Here is a 21,227-nt window from a genome sequence, read left to right on the forward strand (position 1 = left end):
TAGTAAGTAGAGCAGCCCATCACCAGAGGTATACGGTAAAACAAAAGAGAGAAAAGATCCTCAACCAACCCAGGTGGCGAGACATAAAATTTAATTTACCTGGCCTTATAAACCGCGCTCACAACACGTGATCCAACCCTGGGATCACCTCGTTGTATGGTAGTCATTCACTGTCCCAAGTTGCATCTGGGATCAATGGGTTCAAAGTAACCAATGGCTTAAGAGGAGGACACTGTTACAACATGGTAAAGTCATCTAATACAATTTGTTGAATTCATTTTCATTCAACTCTTTTCTTGGGTGTTTGGTTGAACTATGTTCATTAGTCTAAAGTAAAACCAAGGAAAAGTGCCACAAGCTGCTAAGGCTGTAAATTATTTTGAACATGGTAAAGTGTTTGATGTGTACTTGGAGATGGGGATGTGAAAAGTGATGTAGTGTGAAAACTGTGTGCTGAGTTAGCATACTGTTATGGCAGCGGCGCTACAGTTTAGAAATGGAAGTGGGGATGGCTATAGCATGTGAATGAATTTTCGCAGGGTTGCAGGAGCGAGTGTTTTCTTTCTACATTATGGTAAGTGGTGCTATTTGCTGCTGTATAGGTACATGGCAGTGGGCAGGTTGGGTAGTAGTGCTGGTGGTAGTGCTGTGCATGTGGATAGGCGAAGTTGGTGAAATGGTGAAATGGATGATGCTATTACCTAGCATTGACAGTCTTGAAGGCCGAGACTGTTGGGTGCATGGCTGAAGGCCGCAGGGCATGCACTGAAGAGGCTACGACTTTAGGACACACACGGTAGTAAGGCATGTTTGATTCTGCAGCAGGCAGAGGGTTGTGACCTGTAACGAATGGGTGTGGACCACATTTCAGATGCAATAGAGCAGGACAAGTGAGCTGCCATGACTGCTTGTGTGGTTTTGCTGGTGAGGACACAGTTAAAACATGGTAAAATGTTTGATGTGTACTTGGAGGTGGTGCTGTGAAAAGTGATGTAGTGTGTCCACTGGGTGCTGGGTTGGCATACTGTCATTATGGAGTTGTGGTGCCTGTGTTAAAGTTGTAGCCTAATGGGTGTATTGCCGAAGGTGGTAGGTTGTAGGCCATGGATTGTAGAGCCTAGGACTTGGGGAAACTCATGCCACTAATGCAATGTTGACTGTGCGTCTGGTAGACAGTGATGACCTGCAAAGAATTGTTGTGCAGTACGTTGCAGGTGACATAGAGCAGTACAAATGAGCTGGCAGGTGTGTTTGTTTGGTTCTGCAGGTGAACTGGATGGTAGAATATGGTAAAGTTCTGGATGTGTGATTGGAGATGGTGCAATGAAAAGTCACGCAGTGTGCCCACTTTGTGCAGTGTGTGAATACTGGCAGTATGGCACAGGGTATGGTTGAAGAGCAGCTTATATGGGTTCTTTACTATGATGTGTGCAGAATTGTTGAGGTACGGCAAATGTTGTGACAATATTGGGGTTAGGTTGCCAGTGATGGAGGCTATGGCATGTTTGTGAATGATGCTAATTGCGACCTGTTTTCGTCAATGGGTGCTTTATGGAGTGAGGGAGTTGGGTTGAATGCCGCTATGTATGTTACGTTTTGTGTACTATGTTAGCTGCGTACATGGTTGTATGCATGCAAACATAGTGTTGTTGTGGGTGTGCACAAGGGTGGAGTGTTCTGTGCATGGGAAAAGGTTGTTGTGAATGCAGAAATAGGGCATTTCTGTAGGAAAAGTTTCTGGCGGAGGGGATTTGGAAGCAAAGGCTATGTGTTCTCAGAGTGTTAAAGGGGACATATGGAGTTGTGTACAGAAATGATAGTGTGCAATGCAGAGTTTAAGTATGTGATTAGTGTAGGTGTTTTGAAAATTTGATAGTTGCTAATAGGCGCCAGTAAGGGACTGTTGGAGAAATTGAGTTCAAAGGGAAGAAGCATTGTGTCGGCTTTACTGGGGCGTGGCCTTAGCTGTAGCTGGGAAAGTGCACGTGCCACATCATGGGTTTATGACTATGGCACCTTCACAAATGGAATTGTGGAGATGTTCCAATAAAGATTGGAGGGTGTGGTGTAACTGAAGGGGCAGTGACATATGACAAGATGTATTGAGTTTGGTGGACATGGTGAGACGGCGAGTGCTTATAGTTGGTGATAGCTTTGTGCACGATCTGCACAGGTATTGCATGGAAAGAGGCTTCGATACTGATTTCAGTTGGAAGGAGTGCAGGTTTTTTGGGCCACAGTGTATAAGTGGGGTTTGGCTGCATGTATCTTCTTTGCAAATATGTGGCCTCTGTTGGTAATGTGGATGTGGTGGTCGTGAATTTTGGAGGACATTTGATGCACATGTCGTGCTTATGTTTGCTTATTTATTTAGAGGTTAATGAGAGCTGTGATTCAGGTATTTCCTATTGAAAAGGTGATTTTCTCATTGATGACACCAAATGGAAAATGGGACATGCCGATGTCAGTTGTTCACAGTAAGAGGTTGAGAGACGTTCGATAAACAGAAGCATGTGCGACTTTATGTCCAGTGTTGGGATGTTGTGCACGGACTATGCCAACATTAATAACCAGCGAGCGTTCCAGTGGTTCCAGGGAAATGGCTTTTTTTTAACTTCCATTGGCAATGCTGTTGTGTTTGCCACTGTGCACGAACCTGTGCAGACAATCCTGTAGAAATGTAAGATAACGGTTAATCTTCAGTGGAGAAACATGTCAGGAGGAGAAGGAAACAGACAGTGAGCAAAAGACAGAAGAAGAAGAAAAAAAAATGTATGGATGCACGTATACAATAAAAACACGACAAAAAGGGAAAAAAATATAAGTGTTTGTGGGGACTCCTGCTGATCTGGTGATAATTAACGAGTGCGAAGAGCACAAAGAGAAGAACAGAGCGCCAAAACTTGGGGGAAGATGATCAAGGCAGTCAGCTCTGGCCCTCCGCCTGAGAAGGAGCTTAATAAATGACGGGGCCCATCTGACAGAGGCCCAGCCGCAGAGCGTAATACCAAGGCTGAGGACAACTTGCTGGGTACTCTTGCTGGCCAGGTGTGTCTCATTCCATGACACCTTGGATACAGTGAAGTTAACTGCATCATTAGACAGCACAACCGTGAGTACAGACCCCAGCCCTGCTCAGCACCATACCCAACCCCCACCACATTGTTATTGTGCTGGTGTTTAAATAAACACCCACTGAAACCATACAGTGTCCTGTCATCCTTCTAGGCCACCACAGTTGTTTTACACACCATTCTAAAGACACAATCACCACCCCTTTATTTCACCCCCCCCCTGTCCCCTTAGCACCCTCTCAACCCTCCCTCTAGTGTATATCACGGTAATGCCACGCAATCGGCAGTACTGTGAGGATTCCACATGGTACATTTGGTTGTTTTTAGGATGGCAGCTATAGCATTGCCACTGAGGAGACAAAGCAATTGGGCAATGTGCTTACTGGTTGTGATGTGTACACAAAGACTGTGAGAGAAGGTTTGTTTGTACACATAAATGTAGGAGGCTATGGTGAAAGTGTGAAAGGTAAGGGGCATGCATCATGTTTGTATGCATGGACTGAACTCACTTGTGTAACGTTGCTACTATACATTCTCTGCTGCTTTTGTGGGATCACTTTTCCGATATTTGTAGCACATGTATTACAATGGAAGACCATATTGTGAAGTGTATAAAGTACGTGGCAGCCATGATGTTGTTATGCATGCAGTGTGTGCATTATATCATACAATGTGCTATGGTACTTTCTGCTGTTTTTATTGCTTATACATACAAGTGTCTGAAGGAGCGCTGAGGAAAGGGATGCAGAACGGAGGACATACAGAGATATTGATTCCTCTAGGCCAGCTGACATTGACCGTTCGCAAGTGAATGGGATGGGGGAGGGCAAAGTGCAGTATATGGGAATAATAAGAAACATAAATACATGCAACTGCGGCCGGTGCTGGTGATTGCGTACCATACCATAACTTGCCAATTTCTGTTTTTTTTAGATTTTATCTGTAATCATAACGTCGCTGTAGCAACATTTTTCCATTGAATTTCAGAGGTTTTTAGTAGGGCACTTTAACCATAATGTCAATTTAGGGTTGTTTTTTGCAGTAAAGGCAAAAGATGTTTAGTAGAGCAACTTAACCATAACATTCTTTTAACAATGTTTTTTGCTAGTGAATTCTATAGGTTTTTAGTAGGTCATTGTAGGCAGAAAGTTGCTTTGGGGTACTTTTTTCAGGAAAGGCAAAAACTGTGTAGTAGAGCAACTTAACCATAACTTCCCTTCAACAACATTTTTTCTTAGTGCGTTAATACTATAAATGGGGTGTAAGCTGTTATGTGGTATGTCTTTTAAAAAAAATAGCCCAATTAGGAGTTTGTGGACGCTACGACTGTCCATAAAATGGAGGTGCGATGTCTGGACATGTCTGTTTTTGCATGACACACTTTTAATGAGTCTGCTTACATCTCACCTGTTCTACGGACACCTACGTCCATGTGCCCTGCAATTCCCGACTGATGGGTGTCCAGGGACAGCCGTCATGGCCGCGGACATCCTTGGACGTTATCATGTGACTGCACATGTGCGACTTAATGGCCTGTATGTGAATGGTGTCACTGCAGCAGCCAGTTTAAAAGTGAATTTTCCGTCAATCTAGGGTGTTTCAAGCTGAAACTTTACCCTTCCTGTCACACAAGAGCCTTGCAATAAATAATGAATGAATAATAATCAGGACTGATCTTGGGACTGCAGCAGAGGTTTGCAGTCAATTATTAGTCCCCCCTGATCTTCCTTGCCACCGGGTTCCCACAAGAATGCCCAGTATCCCTCGGAGTCTGGAAGCCCAGGGAAGCCCTCTGGGGAATAAAACTCTGTCAGCGTTTGAGGTGGAAACAGGATCTTGCAGTGTTCTTTCTTCGTGCTCTTCAGTGATTAGCTGCTCTTAAACTGCATTCACACAGGTTCTTGCATTAGGCTGGGCTTCTCATTCCAGTGCGATGATATATAAGATGGAGAAAAAGAGCGCACCAGTAAGTAGAGATTGTATGGGCTATGCTTAGTGAGGACGGTGGGAGCAATTGGAACAACATACCAAATCGAAGCATCTATCCCGACCAAATCATGGGTAATGGGCAGATAGCTTATTGTCACTAAGAGGGAGAACAAACTTAAGGAGATTCTTGCTTGAAAGAAGCAACGCACTGTTGTCCTGGTAGTGGCTGCTACTAATGTCTTCTGGGAAGCCAAGATGTGCAGAGAGTACAATGACTAGACCATTGCTCAGCACACTCAGTGCCATCTAGCGGAAAGCACAATAGAGCAATCCCATATGTCTCCAATGAAGTCTAGGAGAATGCCGGCGATAACGGCCCATGACATTTCCACAGCTCCCAGACTCATTCTTATTGATCTGCCAACCTTTTACAACTTTTTACAACTTTTCAAGGCCTATTTGTGACTTGGTAGTCTGCGGACAGCATAACTGAAGGGACCCACCCATTACTTTTCCTCATTTTCAATCTGGCTATCCAGGATTGAGCAGCTGTTTTACTGTTTTGCAAAGGTTATTGCAGACCATCCTTGCAGCCGTTATGGCCATCGCTTCTTCCAGCCACCCCACCACCACCACCACAACAACCTGGAGGACCAGGAAAGGGGACATGCGCAGTGATTCATATAATGAGGATCAAGAGTAAGATGAAGATGAAGTGGAGGATGTCCCTATCTCCAGTACCTAGAGTAAGTCCTGGGAGTGCTGATTTTTCACCACTGTTGGAAATGTGCAGAAGGCCTGTGCAGCCAAGGTTTGATGCACGGAGTGCAAAGTTGTGCTCAATCGCAGAAAATCAGGGCTGTTTTGCTACAGCACTATCTCCATGCAGTGCCACACCATGTCCAACCACTCGGGTTCTCTGAGGAAGATGAAATGTAGGTTGATGCCCTCTACCTCATCTTCTTCAACCACTCCTGTTACCACAAAGGATACTCCTTTGGGGCAGAGGATCCGAGCGGCAGCCTCACAGACCATACAGAATGCTGTTGTCCCTTATATGTTGATGGTCCCAGTGTTATGTTTGCACATTGCAGTTACACAGATCATTTGCATGTATGCTGTTGATTGTGTACTTGAATCTCAATGCCAAGTCAATGTTTGTGAAATGAACAAGCCACACTTGAGGTGAACAGCAACTGGACCCCATTCCTTCCCCTATATAGGTGATGCCGGCTATCCCCTGAAGAGGTGGCTCCTCACACCTGTACGGAACCCACAGAACAGGCACGAAGAGGAATACAATCGTGCACACACCCGTACCCGCATCAAGATCGAGCAGACTTTTGGACTTTTGAAGTCACAGTTTAGGTGCATTAGCAGGTCTGGTGGCGCTCTCCTGTATGGCCATGAAAAGGTGGCCAAGATCACCATGGCATGTGTCATGCTGCACAATATGTGTATCAGGCGAAATGTGCCACTGCCCCCTGACGTTGAAATGGAGGCACCTGATGAGGATGATGATGGTGATGAGGATGGAGGTGAAGGGGATGCAGGTCATGCAAAAGGGGATGGCCAGGAGGGACATGCTGTGAGACAGCATCTGATCAACCAAATATTCTGAGTAACATGTTCTCCTACTGTCACCTGGATATGGCTAGTAATGCACTTGTGTCTGTTTGTGTGCTCACAATGGACCCTGGCTTCAATAAAGTACACATACACAATGAAGGAGTCCAGGCCTGTGTTTTGCTCAAACAACAGTGTATTAATGAACTTAAACAGGAAAATGTGAATGTCCCCAAACATCCCACCACCCTTCCCCCCACCCCCCACAACAGTCCCATCACACCCTTCCCCCCACCCCTCACAACAGTCCCATCACCCCCTTCCCCCCACCCCCCACAACAGTCCCTCATGTGTCTTCCACAATGTATGCGTCCAGGCATGCACGCGGAAGCATGAACATTAACTCCCTATTGGTCATTGCCAAAACCAGCATTGGGAGGCTGCCTAGAGCTGCGCCTGGTGGTGCGTGCGGAGCGTCGGGGTGGGCTTGACTGCCGCGAACTGGCAGACGAAGAAGGGGCAGACTGTCCAGGTGGTGGTGGTGGTGGAAATTGCCGGTCCATAGCATCCGCAATACGTGTGAGGACCTCACGAACTCGGATGAGCTCCCCACACAGCCTGTCTGTGCATGCCTCCATCCCCTCCCTGGACTGCCTGGATGTCTCTGCAATCTCCTCCCTGAGACGGGCAGCCTCCTCCACGTGCTGCCCAACCAGCAGAGTGAGACCCTGTTGCCGCTGGCTGATGCTGGCCAGGTAAAGGGCAGTGTCGGGCTCTGGTGGTGTGGCTGGTGTGCATTGTGGTGCAGGCAGGTGAACAGATGGAGGCACCGGCGGGCTTCTGAAAGCTCCCATGGTCTCATCACCAGTGACGTTGGAGCCAGGTGTGTGTGGTGGTGATGGCTGGAGGGTTACAGGGGGGCATCGAAGGTGCATGCCCAGGTCGAATTCTGTTGGGTCCTCCACATCAGATAATGGAGCAGTGGCTGCTGCCTCTCCTGCCGAACTGGCTGCAGCTGATGGTGGTCCCTCGGTGGCTGTGATCGGTGGTGGTGAGTGGACCTCCGGAGGTGGGGCAGTTGGCTTTGGTGTGGCCTTGGCAGTGGCGCTCGACCGATGTTTGAGGCTCTGCAAATGGAGCCTTGTGCCTTTTCCCCTGGATGTTGTGGGGGTGTCCTCTGTGGGCTGTGGCCTTTTTTTCATCTGTGCAGGGGGTGCCTGGGATGCATTCCCACCATCGCCACTGTCTGTATGTGAAGGGGGATGGCATTGGTTACGGTTCGATGTACTTAATGCAGGATATATCATCAATGCAGTTGTGGGCATTTGGACTTCATTGTGAAGGATGCAGGTGATGTGTCAGTTCAGTGGCTCATCCATGCAGTGTTGTGTGTGGCACTTGGCTCTGTTGATGTGTGCATGTGTGTGTGTTTGGGTCTGGCACTGACATGGGCAGGGTGGGATGCATGTGTGGCTGTTTGGCCATCCATGAGGTGATTCTGGGCTGACATTTGCGGGGACCAGTAGATTCACATTGCATGCTTTCATTGGTACACTTACCTCCATCCGAAGTGCCTGCCACGCCATGCTCCATCATCCCGACTCCCTCGATGCATTCAACTCCTATGAGGTTGGCACATGTCTCCTCCCATTCTTTTAGTTTGATTGGCGACCCCGATCCACCGGCTGTGGCAATGTTGTGATTTTCTGCCAAGATCATTCTGACCCGGAGTCTAAGGTCATCCCATCTTTTCCGGCACTCACATACAGTGCGGGGTGCCCACAGCACTTACTTTCAGTGCCACCTCCTCCCAGATTGTTTTTTTTTGGAGGAGTGTCTCCCGCCGCATGTCGTTTGCGAAGACCACTGCAGCATTTTCAGATAGGGTCTGTGTCAGCATTAGTAGCTCCACAGTCGAAAACTTTTCTTTCCGCTGGCGGTCAGTTGTTTTTTTGAGAGCCTTGGGCATGGTAAGGGTGTTCCAGATATTTTCCAACAGCAAAGTCCTAAAAACCGGTCCAGGGGGCAGAGGATGGCAATGGATTGTGTTTTTAAAGATGGCTGCCGTGCTCTTTCCCATTCCTGTGCGATGACACTGTTTCCGGTTCCGCTATTTGCATGCTGCATCAAGGCAGAGGTGCTATCTGCACTGTCGTCGAAGCCGGTAAGGGACTATTGGGGGAGTTTAGCAGCATGGCAGTTCGGGCATTACCGGCATGGCGCGATGCTCGTGTCTGCATACTCGTAATGGTATGCTATTAGCGCCCTCATGCTGGCGGTCAGTTGTTTTTTTGAGAGCCTTGGGCATGGTAAGGGTGTTCCAGATATTTTCCAACAGCAAAGTCCTAAAAACAGGTCCAGGGGGTAGAGGATGGCAATGGATTGTGTTTTTAAAGATGGCTGCCGTGCTCTTTCCCATTCCTGTGCGATGACACTGTTTCCGGTTCCGCTATTTGCATGCTGCATCAAGGCAGAGGTGCTATCTGCACTGTCGTCGAAGCCGGTAAGGGACTATTGGGGGAGTTTAGCAGCATGGCAGTTCGGGCATTACCGGCATGGTAATGTGCGACTTTTAGCGCGCAACGTGTAATGAGGCCCATAGTGATAGCCATTTTCAGTGCTTGCAAAACTTCTGCAAACAAAACTCCTGCTACCCTCTCTTCCTGTACACCACACTCAGGAAACCTAATTGGTTACTGCCCACAGCCCCTTTCCATGCCAGGCATCCTTAAGACCTAGAGGTGCACGTGCCGTCCGCAGACTAGCGCAGTGTCCGCCGACATTGCGGCACCTCAGTGGGTTGGGGGGGAGTTTAAACTCAATTTCAGTTATTTATTCTTTTGTGGCGGCTCTGAAATAAACCTTTGTTTTTTTGTCTTTTTTTCAGTTTGTTAACAAATACTTTTTTTGCTTTTATGTTCAGTAGTACTATACACTGTACTTACAGAAACCTTTTCAATGCATTCCTAACATTGAAAAGAAAAATCGCATTTCTGACATCTGTAAAATGAACTCCATCTTCATGAAAATAATTCACACCATCAGACCTTATATTGTCATTCTCAATTGATGACATTCCTGCAGCATTTAAAAAAGCAGATATGTCTTTATTGGCAAGCTGTCCCGATTCTTCTATTTGTGGACTGAAAAAGTTTGAACATCTCCATGTTTGCCTCTGATTCATTTCAGAAAAAATCATCTTTGCAGTAGAAAACAATTCCATTAGGCTTTTGAGAAATCCTCCAGGGCAGGGAGTCAAATACCCCAAACTATCCCCTCCACAATGCACACTTACAATATCTGGATATTTAAAGTGAGCCATACTCTCACAGAATCAGAACACGCCTGCCCAGTTTAAGCCACAAACTGCATGCCACAAAACCTCCACTTTTGCTAATTCAATACCTCCAAAGATGTTCAGCATACACCTTCAATGAATAAATTGAAGAATCTCCAAAAATGAACACACTCTGCTTCTTAATATCCATAGACACATCCATTATCAACTGCACCGAACAAATAAAACACCTTCTACCCTGTCTTCCTGTAAACCACAACACCTCATTGGCTAATCCCTAGAGTCCCCTTTCCATTCCAGGCATTCTCAAAAGTACTGTATGTGGCATGTGCCATGCGTGGACTACCGCGGCATCCGCAGACACTGTAACACAGGGACAGGCTTTCTACCCTTTCCACTTTCACGTTCTCAACACTCCCTCATTGGCTGCTTTCAAAGAGTCACACGTCCATCCACCAATCTCATCCAACTCTACACTTAAAACTGTCATCTCAGTTCAACTCTTCAGATGTTGAACTGAGAGTACATATCTCCTGTTAATCACAGCCCTCTGCATCAAAAACTACTGTAGACTCTGCAACTTTTCTATTTCCAGATTCAACATCTGCATTTAACAATACATTGTACAGGTATGCTTATATTTTAAATAAGTATTTTCTGCAACTCTTTTACAAACATATATTTAAAGGGCTCCTGCTACTTACCCTGAAATAAGCTTCTCAATAAACATATTCTCTTTTTTAACCACTTCTGAAAAATCCATGCATTGCAGCATTTAACACCTGCTCACAACAAGCAGCAAATACTACTTAAAATGCTATCATTTAAACATTTCTCTTTCTAGGAGAAGTTTGATAAAGATTAAAACAATCATATGTCCATTTATAGCAGCACTGAATGTAACTTTTTTTCTAACAGAAAGAAAAGGCAGATGCAAAACATATGTAAAACATGTTTAAGTCACACTAGGTGTGTGCAAGTTTAATTAGTTGGCAGTACATGCATACCTGCCAACATGACCCATTCCAATCTGTAGGTGCTTATCAAGTCTTTATTTTTTTCTTTGCGTCTATGACTTGTAATTCCACTTCTCTCATTACACAACTCAGACTACCGGTCCCACAATGCAAAGAAAAAAAACAGGACTGGAATGGAATATTCAAAAGTGTGACATTTATATCAAATGGAAAATATAAAATGCTGTGCGTTTAAAAAATAAAATATTTTCAGGAAAATGTTCATGAAAGTTAAAAAATGCATATTTGCATTTATAGCAGAACTGTGTGTAACTTTTACCTAAAAGAAAGAAAAAAGGAGATGCAAAACATTTCTACAACATTTTGCACTTGATATGTGGAAGTATAATATGTTGGCAGTACATGCATACTTGCTAAAATAGCACATTCCAATCTGCTGGTGCTTATCCAGTCCTGGATTTTTCTGTGCAATCGGGAACTTTTAGTCCAGATATATTTTATGTTTTATAATGGGTAAAGTGGAACTATAAGTCCCAAAAGGCAAACAAAAAAACTAGGACTACATAACCACCTACAGAATGGAATGGATTGTGTTGACAAGTATGCATGTACTGCCAATATATTAAACTTAAACACACCAAGTGTTATACATCTTTTCCATTTTCTTTTCATTTCTTTTACAAAACAGTTGCACACAGTGCTCCTATAAATACACATATGCATGCTCTTACTTACATGAAAATGCTCCTAAAAAGAAACATTTGTAAACGCTCAGCATTTTCCATTTTCCATTTTCCATTCCATAAACATGTCACACTTTCCAACCTCACTCATTACACCCCTTCCACTGCCACCATTGTGTGCTCACACATATGCGTATACTGCCAAAGTATTTATATACAACACTTCACCTTAGATATGAAGTACTCTTCTTTTCCAAGTTCTACTACTATAATTCACCAAACAGTGCTACAACAACAATCCACTATTGCATTACCACTAGGCCAAACTTTACCTATACTTTTAAAACACTGCAACACACTACAAATACATTTTCCCACAACCACAGCACTTCTTTCATTAAAATCAGAAGCACTAAAGTAACCTACACATGCACTTTTTTCTTACGCCCATTCCTGCCTTGTTCTTTCTAATCCCCCAGATACAAATACTCACGCTCCAATTGTTCTAAGAACATACTTAGCATACTTTAGTACACCATCCATAGCACAACTTTATGAACTATTTTTCCCACAACTCCTGCTACCTTCATAAACAACCACCAAGAGCATTGTTTATATTTATTTTAAACAGACTTAAACCATGAACTAAATTAATTAATACATTACAAAAAGTACTTCTAAACATGCACAATATAGATACCTTTAAAAACTTCTGTGGAGGTAAATGGATTCATACAAGCAGCACAGAACCCTATTTCAATGAAGAGGCTTACAAACAAGAACAAAACAAAAAACACTTGCCATAGGAAGTTATGGCCAATGGTATGAAATGTTAGGAGACACCATTATGGCAAAAGAAGACCTTATAGAGAAAACATCCCCAACAAACCTTCAACCAATGTTCCTTTTACCCAAACAAATGGCCCAGTGTAAAAAGGACATGCAGCTCAATGCGTAACATAAGCAACAATCCTTAAAATGTTTATGACAATTCCTCAATCACTATAACAAACTAAAAGACAAAAGTAGAATGAAAACTTTACAAACCATGTACTCCTGTCCAGTGCGCAGCCACTCTGGTCTGCGAGGCCATTCATTAGTCATTTTGGGAACTGCTTGAAAAAGCACTTCCACCACATCAAAATGTTAGCAACACACCATTCCGCTTTACATAGTCTTGTGCATAGACAAAAACTCTTGCTCTAGAACTACAACATTTAAATAACATTATCCTACATGGAACAGCCAAAGAACCCCTTCAAAATATAGAGCATATTCAAAGTAAGTACTTTGGTACTGAAGTTGACTTAAACAATTCAGTAACTGCACAACATATGCAAACTATCATGACAAGAGACTTTGCGCCAAGGAGGTGGCTTTAAAACAGGAGTAAAGGTCTTTGTTGATATTAGTTCGACAATAGACCAGAATTCAGGAGTAAGGAGGACAGGAGCCACAGTAATAATAGCAAAAGAAAATGGAGAACTTGAAACAGTAGCATAATTAGTTGAAATGATACTAGCACTAGAGAGACATGAGGATGATGAGGTTACTGGGTACTTTGACTCTGCCTATGTGATGTCAACAGTGCATTCTGGACTGTCACAGTGGATGGAGAGGGGCTTCTTGCATGCTGACAGTACATTCATAAAAAACATCAAAATTGTCTGTGCATACCAGAGGCTTGGATTTCATTTCTCATGGAAATGAAGTGGCAGATGCTGAGGCCAAAAGAGCAGCGCATTTGCCAGACATAGTGAAGATGCAACATCTATGAAAACACATGCACAGAATTATGGCAGTGACTGAAAGTTATAATACACTGCCAATAGCACAGTTGATAGAGATACAAGGGAGAACATTACCAGAGAGTAGGAATGGAGTGGTTGTTCACTGTGCCCTGCAGATATTCTGTGGAGACAGGGAAACATGTGAAAGCTTTTAATGCCACTAGAATTGACAGTAGTGTTAGAAAAGTTGCACTATTCAAAACATTTTCCCAAGGAGTGAAATGCAGTATAGATTTCCATTGAGTTGGTTCATTCACATTTTACACAAAGACATGGCACACCTTGTCATTAACTACGCAACCTACCAGAAATATACAGCATGCCATACACTGAGGTCACTGAGAGGAATAATAACCCACCCAACTGGCCCATTTAGACATGTAGATTATAATGCTATGGCCCAGACATGCAGGGGATACAAATATGTGATTTTGGTGGTGTGTCACTTCTCCAGATAGATAGAAGCCGGTCCACGTACTCACCAAGATGTCATGCCAGATGCATATTTCCTTGTATGGGAAGTGTTCCCCTGATGTGAAGTGTGCAAGGTCCTAAAATCTGATAATGGACCTCATTTCGCAAACAAGCTTTTTGCCAAAATCATGTCCCTACTGGGCATAAGACATAAGCTCTGTTCAGCCTATCACCTGCAAGCAAATGGCATTGTGGAGCACCTTAACAGCCTCCAAAATGACTACATAGTAGCATTGCACGACACACTACATAACGGTTGGCTGGACTGCCTTTGGCAGCAATCAGCCAGTCTCATAACATGACCTGACTCCTCATAAACTGGTGACGGATCGCAGAATGCACACACCCGTTACCCCACCTTCACACACGCAGAGAGATGGCCAAAGTGCTGCAACTGTTTTAGTTGATGAGTAACATGACTATTTGATGGCCATGACTACATTTCTCTCATTCATTTCTTAACAGGTAAAGGAACGGCAGGGGGGGCATCACAAAAGGCACAGAAGAAGAAGAAACAGACAATCCTGACAGAGTTATCCCACCTCTTCAACTATTTGCCAGGATCTGTTCCTGTGCCACAACTTCATTAGGATGTGGCACCACCCTAGATTTACAGGTCCCCACATCATGACCTATTGTACACCTACATCAGTGAAATTGCAAGATCGGAAGGCTTGAGTACACATAAACCACATAAAGCCATACAAGGGTGCCACCACCTGCACAGCTACCAGGAACTAGAGGGAGAAGAGGATCCAGGGCCCACCACATGGGCCAGAGCTAGAACACAGATCTGTGACCGAGAATTGACAGAGCCTTGTAAGTATTGTTTTAAATGATCACTGAGTGATTTGTCATAAAACTCATCCCAGGATACGCTGTTGAAAAGTGCTTTTGCAATGGAGGAGTTACCTGAACAATTGTTTTAACTCTGGCTTTAAAGGTAGTGTGGTGTGCCTTGAGAATATATTTCCAGAAAATGTGAGAGACTATTTTTGATAGCATATTTGTTTTAATAGTTGTTCTCTTTTGTAACATTTTATAAAGAAATACATTATTATTATTGTTGATGAAAAATACACAGCTCACCTCACTATTGCACAATAATAAGTGAACTGTTAACATGTTCCTATAGCCCCAGGGTAGTGATTTCACCATGTTACCCTGATACATACGCTGCATGCACATTTCCTCACAGACATCATAGCTATTATTGTTTGTTTTTCTCTTTTTGATGTCTCTGTTTCCTAAACTGCCTAACAGCACAGTTGATTTATGTTGGAAGTGTAAATATTTCCCTATCGTATAATGTTAGTGAAGAAATAAAAGGCTAGCAATTTCCCAGTTACAGCAGGAAATGGTATTATGCCGTATTAAGAAGAAAGTAAGGACTATAAGAAATACTGCAGATGATCAATATTACATGAAAAAATAATTTGATAAGTCTAAAGATATTGATAGACATTCTTGTGATAGATCAATGAAAAAGGTGGGGAGAGAGAAATCAAGTGAGACCTGCTATCTATGTTCACTTATCCCATATGCCATGACTGCCTTTACAGTATTCATACCTCAAGAAGTACCTGAATACAGAGCATATTGCTTGGTACATCTTGCACTGTGACTGACAAGGGGACAATTTCAAGGACAATCAGCCATGATAAAATATGTGACATCAGCAGACTTCCCGTACTTTGATAAATATATGAAGTAGAAACACACAATGGGTAAGGTAGAAGCACGGCTGATAGACAAAGCACCTCCCAGTAAGGTGCTAAAATATACCCTGACCGGTCCAAACAGAGGATAGGTCCAGATAGTGCCTCATGAAATATTAAAATGCAGGGATGCCCAGGAAAACCCATATGTTATTGTTTAAACTGGCCAAAATTGCAAATAAAAGGACATGTTTTCTCCTGGCGGAATGAGTTGATGGAGTAAAGGGATGCAGTATAAAGAAAGGGCCCTTGGCTAAGCCCTGATATGCCCAGTGGGTATACAATATTATCTCACAAATAATCAGGGTGCGAGATCACGTGTAAAGTCCTACAATGTGTTACTAGGCATTCACAATATACACAAAACGTTTACTGGGGGGTCAACAAAGTCTTTGAACCTAGGTTGGTTATTATACATATCAATTTTTAGAGCAGTACATTCTAACCCAGAAACCAGACATATGGTTAATTTTTCACAACAATGGTAGTACCACTGTTTACTATCCAATTCAATCCAAAGGATTTAACTCATACAATGCACATTGCTTATCATTTGTGACAATACAATCATATACAGAAAAAATGCTCTCGAGAGTGTGATGCATTCCTGGAGATCAGACATCACAGTGTGACATTGAACACTGAACATTACAAAATGGAGGTTGTTGACACTATAATGTTTCGGCCAGATAAAGCTATTTCTTTAAGCTCTAGTGAGAGTGGCCTCTTCAGGACGAGGGATTTAGATGTTATCCATGTCAGTAGGGTATCTGTCAAAGAAAATGACAGTGGATGTGTGTATTAGGACAATTTGTGATGTCAAAATGGACTTGTTTACTGATTTGAAATAATCTTATTCAATGCTCAAATGATCTACAACAAAACAGTGTCCCTGTTGGGTCACTGGTGTAAATGCTTACCATCAGGTATGTGTTTACTGCAGTAAGGGCTCGCATCTGGTCCTTCTTAGAACTAGTAGGAAGTGCTTGCTTTTTCCAGACCCATCTGAAAAATGATGGTAATGGCGAAGCATTGTCAGAATATGGCTGACAATTTAGAAATACAAAGCAGTAGTAGAAGCATCTGAACTGTGATGGTATACAATGTTGTCATCGAATGTCACTTTGAAGTGGTTTGGAGTAGTGGCATACTGTGGGACAAGAGTGCCTGTTCTCACAGTAACAACAGTATAAGGGTAGTTGTTAAAAGGGAAGCAGCACCCAAAAGAGAATCATCCTGACAAATATACCAAATATACTGAAGTATTCCTAACCAAGTGCATCGTTGTAGCTGGAGAAGTCATGAAAACGGATTTTACACATTCTTTTGAACTGTGTCAAACAATATTGAAAAGAAGACAATTAATCATCATAGCCAGGATTACCATTTGTGTGATTTTCTTTCCTAGAATTGGACGGGATCTTTTCAACCAATATCAAAGAATTGTGGCTAGTGGATGTTTTTGTTTGATGAACTTTTGCTTTGACTAGGAACTGAAAAGCACTGGTTCAAGACTTTTCTTTTCATGTGATCATTTTTAAGTTGATTCTAAAGCCTAGGGAAGGGGTTGTACCAGGGCAGGTGAAGGCCATCCACATATTGTTTAATATTGTCATTATCTTGTGTTGCTTGATAATTTTCTTTGAATAGTTGTTGTTTAGAGTGAGGGCCCGTTTACTCATGCTAGAGATTGTTCCTGTAGCCTATAGAATAGGTAGGGAATTTATTGGTAGCGTAAGGAAAGCGTTGCTTTATTTGAAAACATTTAATTTAATAAAATGTCTTACTTTGTGAAAACTACAGGCAGTTGTCCATCTTGCATTACTGACTACTCACAATAGGCTCAAGTTACTGTACTTACTTGCCCTCACACGATGAGAATGGGACCTTGACAGAGGCTATACTCTCCTTGCAAGAGCTACACACATAAATAGAAGAGTAACTGAATGATATTGAGGACAGTAGCTGACTCAATTATTTATTCTCAAGGGTGCACACCTGGTTGGCGGCTGACACCTTCACAATATTGGTTCTACTGCTGATAGAATAGTGTATCCTGCAAATACCATTGAATAGATGCAAGCAATTGGCAACAAAGGCCCTTCCTCACCACGTAATTTGGCAGTGCATTAAAGGGTTTGAGGTTGGATGATCAAACGACTGACCAATAGAAGTCTGTGAAATGTATTATCTGTTAAGGGCTGACCATAGGAGGGGTTACTAGTTGTAGAAGGAACAATTATAAAAGGGTTCACGTATACTCTACCAACCAATCAAATACTGAAATAGACATTTGTTGTGATTGTACTGTGATGTCAACTGTGATGATTTCTTCCTTTAAAAGTCAGTGTTCTTAATGCCATTTTGAGATTGTCTTTTGTATTGTCTCCCAGCAGCCGTCTGTATTCGGAATAAGCTGGGTTTTCTTGTGTACCTGGAATTACTCTGTTTACTGAGTTTTTTTCTTTATTAGTATATTTAGACCTATTTTAACAAGTTCACTGGTGTTTCTGTCGAAAAGAATAGTGGGGCTAACAACTCTTGAGTTCCTTCCTTGGGTTAATGATGGGTTAATCTTATGTAAATGGAACTGATTTTATTGCTCCAGAGAACCTGTGTGTATCCATTACCTTTCCTGATAAGGGGAAGCACATCTCCTTTATGCATTATTTTGTTGCACCTGGATCAACCATGAAAGCAAACAATGTGTTACCTATCTTCACTCCTGCCAGAGGTTCCTCTTCCATGTTGGCAGTGATAGACAGGACTGGACACACCAGGGCTCTCTGTGGGCAGTCCTAATCTGGATAGGTGTTTGACCACGGGAACAGGAAGGGGTTACTGCCTACCATACTCACCCCTGTATAGTGTATCATTATGCTGTGTGCCAAAGTGTTTTTGTCCCTTAGTTGGGGTACTGACTGTTGTGTCTGCTGCTGATCATACACTATTGCATCGTTTGGTGCTGGTGGTTGTATCTGTTGTGGTAATGATGCCTGATACTGATAGTGTGGCTGATGCCCCTGCAGGGGCACCTGTGTGGGGCCTGGTCCATACAGGGCACTCTGGCCTCATTCCCAATGGCTGGTGATATGCAATCAGGACCGACAGTCCGCTGAGGTTAGCGCAGGGATCATATCTACTTCTACATTCTCTCACAAAATGACCTATTCTCTCAAATGACCAAACAGGTCGGCACTCTCTGAATCTAGGACCGATCCCTCCAAATCCTCCTCCTCTGCCTACACATCATCATTGAAACCCCTCTCTCCTCGTTGATAACCACCTTTATTACCTCTGTTATCTGGATAACCTTGGTACCCTTCTGTCAACTCTGGTGCCATCCTTCTGTCCACCTGCCCCACAGGCATGCACATAACCACTGCTCCTTTTATACTCAACTTTGCAAATTTCTTCTGCACTAACTTAGCTTCAGCCTTCTTCACATTATCCACCTCATACTTCTCTGTCTCTTGCCTTTGCCTACAATGGTGTACTTTTATTGCCTGAATCTCTCCCATCCCTTTGTCTCAATCCACACCACTTTGTCCAAATCATTCTGTACATCCTTTCTGAGTCCATTCTTTAAAATGTGGTTATAGATTGCTATGTTTTTGTCCCATGATTACCCTGTCTCAGCCCTCTGCATCTCCTGAATTTGGGTTATATATTGTGTATGGTCATCGTCTGATTTCATAGTACGCACCATAATCAAATCTAAATCTGTTGTGTGGGGTTACCCTGCCCTGAACACTCCCCACACTTTTGCCCGACAAGCAATTAAGTGTGCTCCTTCATCATTATCATTGCCCATTTGTACCCCTGTGTAACCTGATTTCCTCCACAGGTCATCTGTTTGGTCTCCTAACAATTGTGAGAAACCTAAGGGTATTCTCAAATGTAGGTCCCGAGAATCCTCTATTCAGGTGACCAGGGGAGGGCCATTAATTTTGGACCCCAACCCTGGGGGTGGACAAGCAATGACAGATCACCTGGGTTAGAGGAACAGGAGCTGCTCTCAAGAGAATACCCTAAGGGAGATGAGGTAAACCAATGGGACATTAGATGAGAAATCCCAGAAGCCTTTGTGGGCTCTGAAGGCCCGATTATCCGTAAGCCAAGAAAGAGATAGCCACATTGTCCCAGAGCAACGCTAGGGAATTGAGGAAGCAAGGTGAGACAAAAACAGAGTCTCAATCCCAACATCCCTTTGTCCTTTCCCCATTCAGATCATAGGGAGGTCATAAGGTGCTTGCATATACGAGGGGGTAACAAGTTAACTCAAATTGTTTGGTAAACAAGAGATTAATCTCTTGTTTACCAAAGTAGGGCCAAGGAGTCTTCCCATAATCCTTACCAATCTCCTTGTACTAATCTAGCCCACCAATGTCAAGTTCCATCCCACCCCATCTCCCCGTACCCATTTCGACTAAATACTGAGAGGAGGAAGAGGCGACTAGGATCAATAAGGATTACCCATAGAAATAACATGAGAAAGGTAAGGGAAACCTAGAAGTGATGAAGATTCAACCTAGGAATCCTCCCGCCGCCTGCACACTATCAATTGTTGGCCGAAAGCCAATTACTAGAACATCTTTAGCAATTCAATATATTAATGGACATTCCATAAATGGAGTAATGATTTAATCACACACAAAGTTTTTTGAAAAAATATAATTCATTTAGAAGGTAATGGATTTGCAAACAAGCAAACAATCCAGCATTAATAAATATGCACAGAAGTAATGGCAAAAAGTCAATTTTTAAGAGGCGACGCGTTTGGAGGATTTTTTTCCCCTTCTTCAATGGCCAATGGCCAATACGGACTATTGGGAAAAAGATAATTACAGTATTACAGTCATATCATTACAAAATATATACAAAGTACATCAAATTAATCGTAAACTTCAGAGTCTTTTTTATCAAAATGTCGACATTAGTCCAATGGAGTAGTAGTCTTAATATTTCACCCTGAACATGACTCTTGGTTTCTAGTGTACATGATCTGCAAGGTCTGTTAGCAAAGTTAAGATAACATTTGTATATGATTGTCCCACAGTAGGCACATGTTTGGTAAATAACAACCAGCACATTCTAGATATTGTCAAGAGTTCATCAGATTGACTCCTTTGATCATATTTAATGGTACCAATGAATTTGAAATTAGCTCCAATTACAGTTGACTGATACTACTCGATAAACCCCATGAGCTGGCACTATTTTGTAGATTAAGCATAGGTGGATAATTTAGAGAGTATAAATATGTTTAAAGGTTCTTAACAGGACAAGGAAAGTCAAAGAGCAGAGATGACAACATACATATAGGGATAGGGTGAAAAATCAATCACCCGAGCTAAAACTCACTCAGTATATATCTTAGTGTAGCAAAAGCGGCTGATGTCTGCTTCGAAATTACGTCCTGTTAAAGGGAAATCAAATGAGCCGAGGATGAGGCCAAATCTGGGAAAGTAATGGTACATAGGTGCATAGATGAGCGCAAGTGCCTCTATTGGTCATAAAAATAGAGTACATGGATCTCCTAATCTTAGACAACAACTTGATAGGTTTAAATCCTTCAGTGGGAACTAGATGTGAAAAACCTGCCTGAAGAAATCTGACGTGCAAGGAATCTCAACACATAGCGTTAAAGAGTAATATTTCAGAGCGCGAGGATCAATAACATCGTGGGAAGGTCCCTCAAGTCACGGTAAGCAGAGC

This window comes from Ambystoma mexicanum, chromosome 5p, assembly GCF_040938575.1.
Source record: "Ambystoma mexicanum isolate Mex_15411 chromosome 5p, UKY_AmexF1_1, whole genome shotgun sequence".
Taxonomy (NCBI): domain Eukaryota; kingdom Metazoa; phylum Chordata; class Amphibia; order Caudata; family Ambystomatidae; genus Ambystoma; species Ambystoma mexicanum.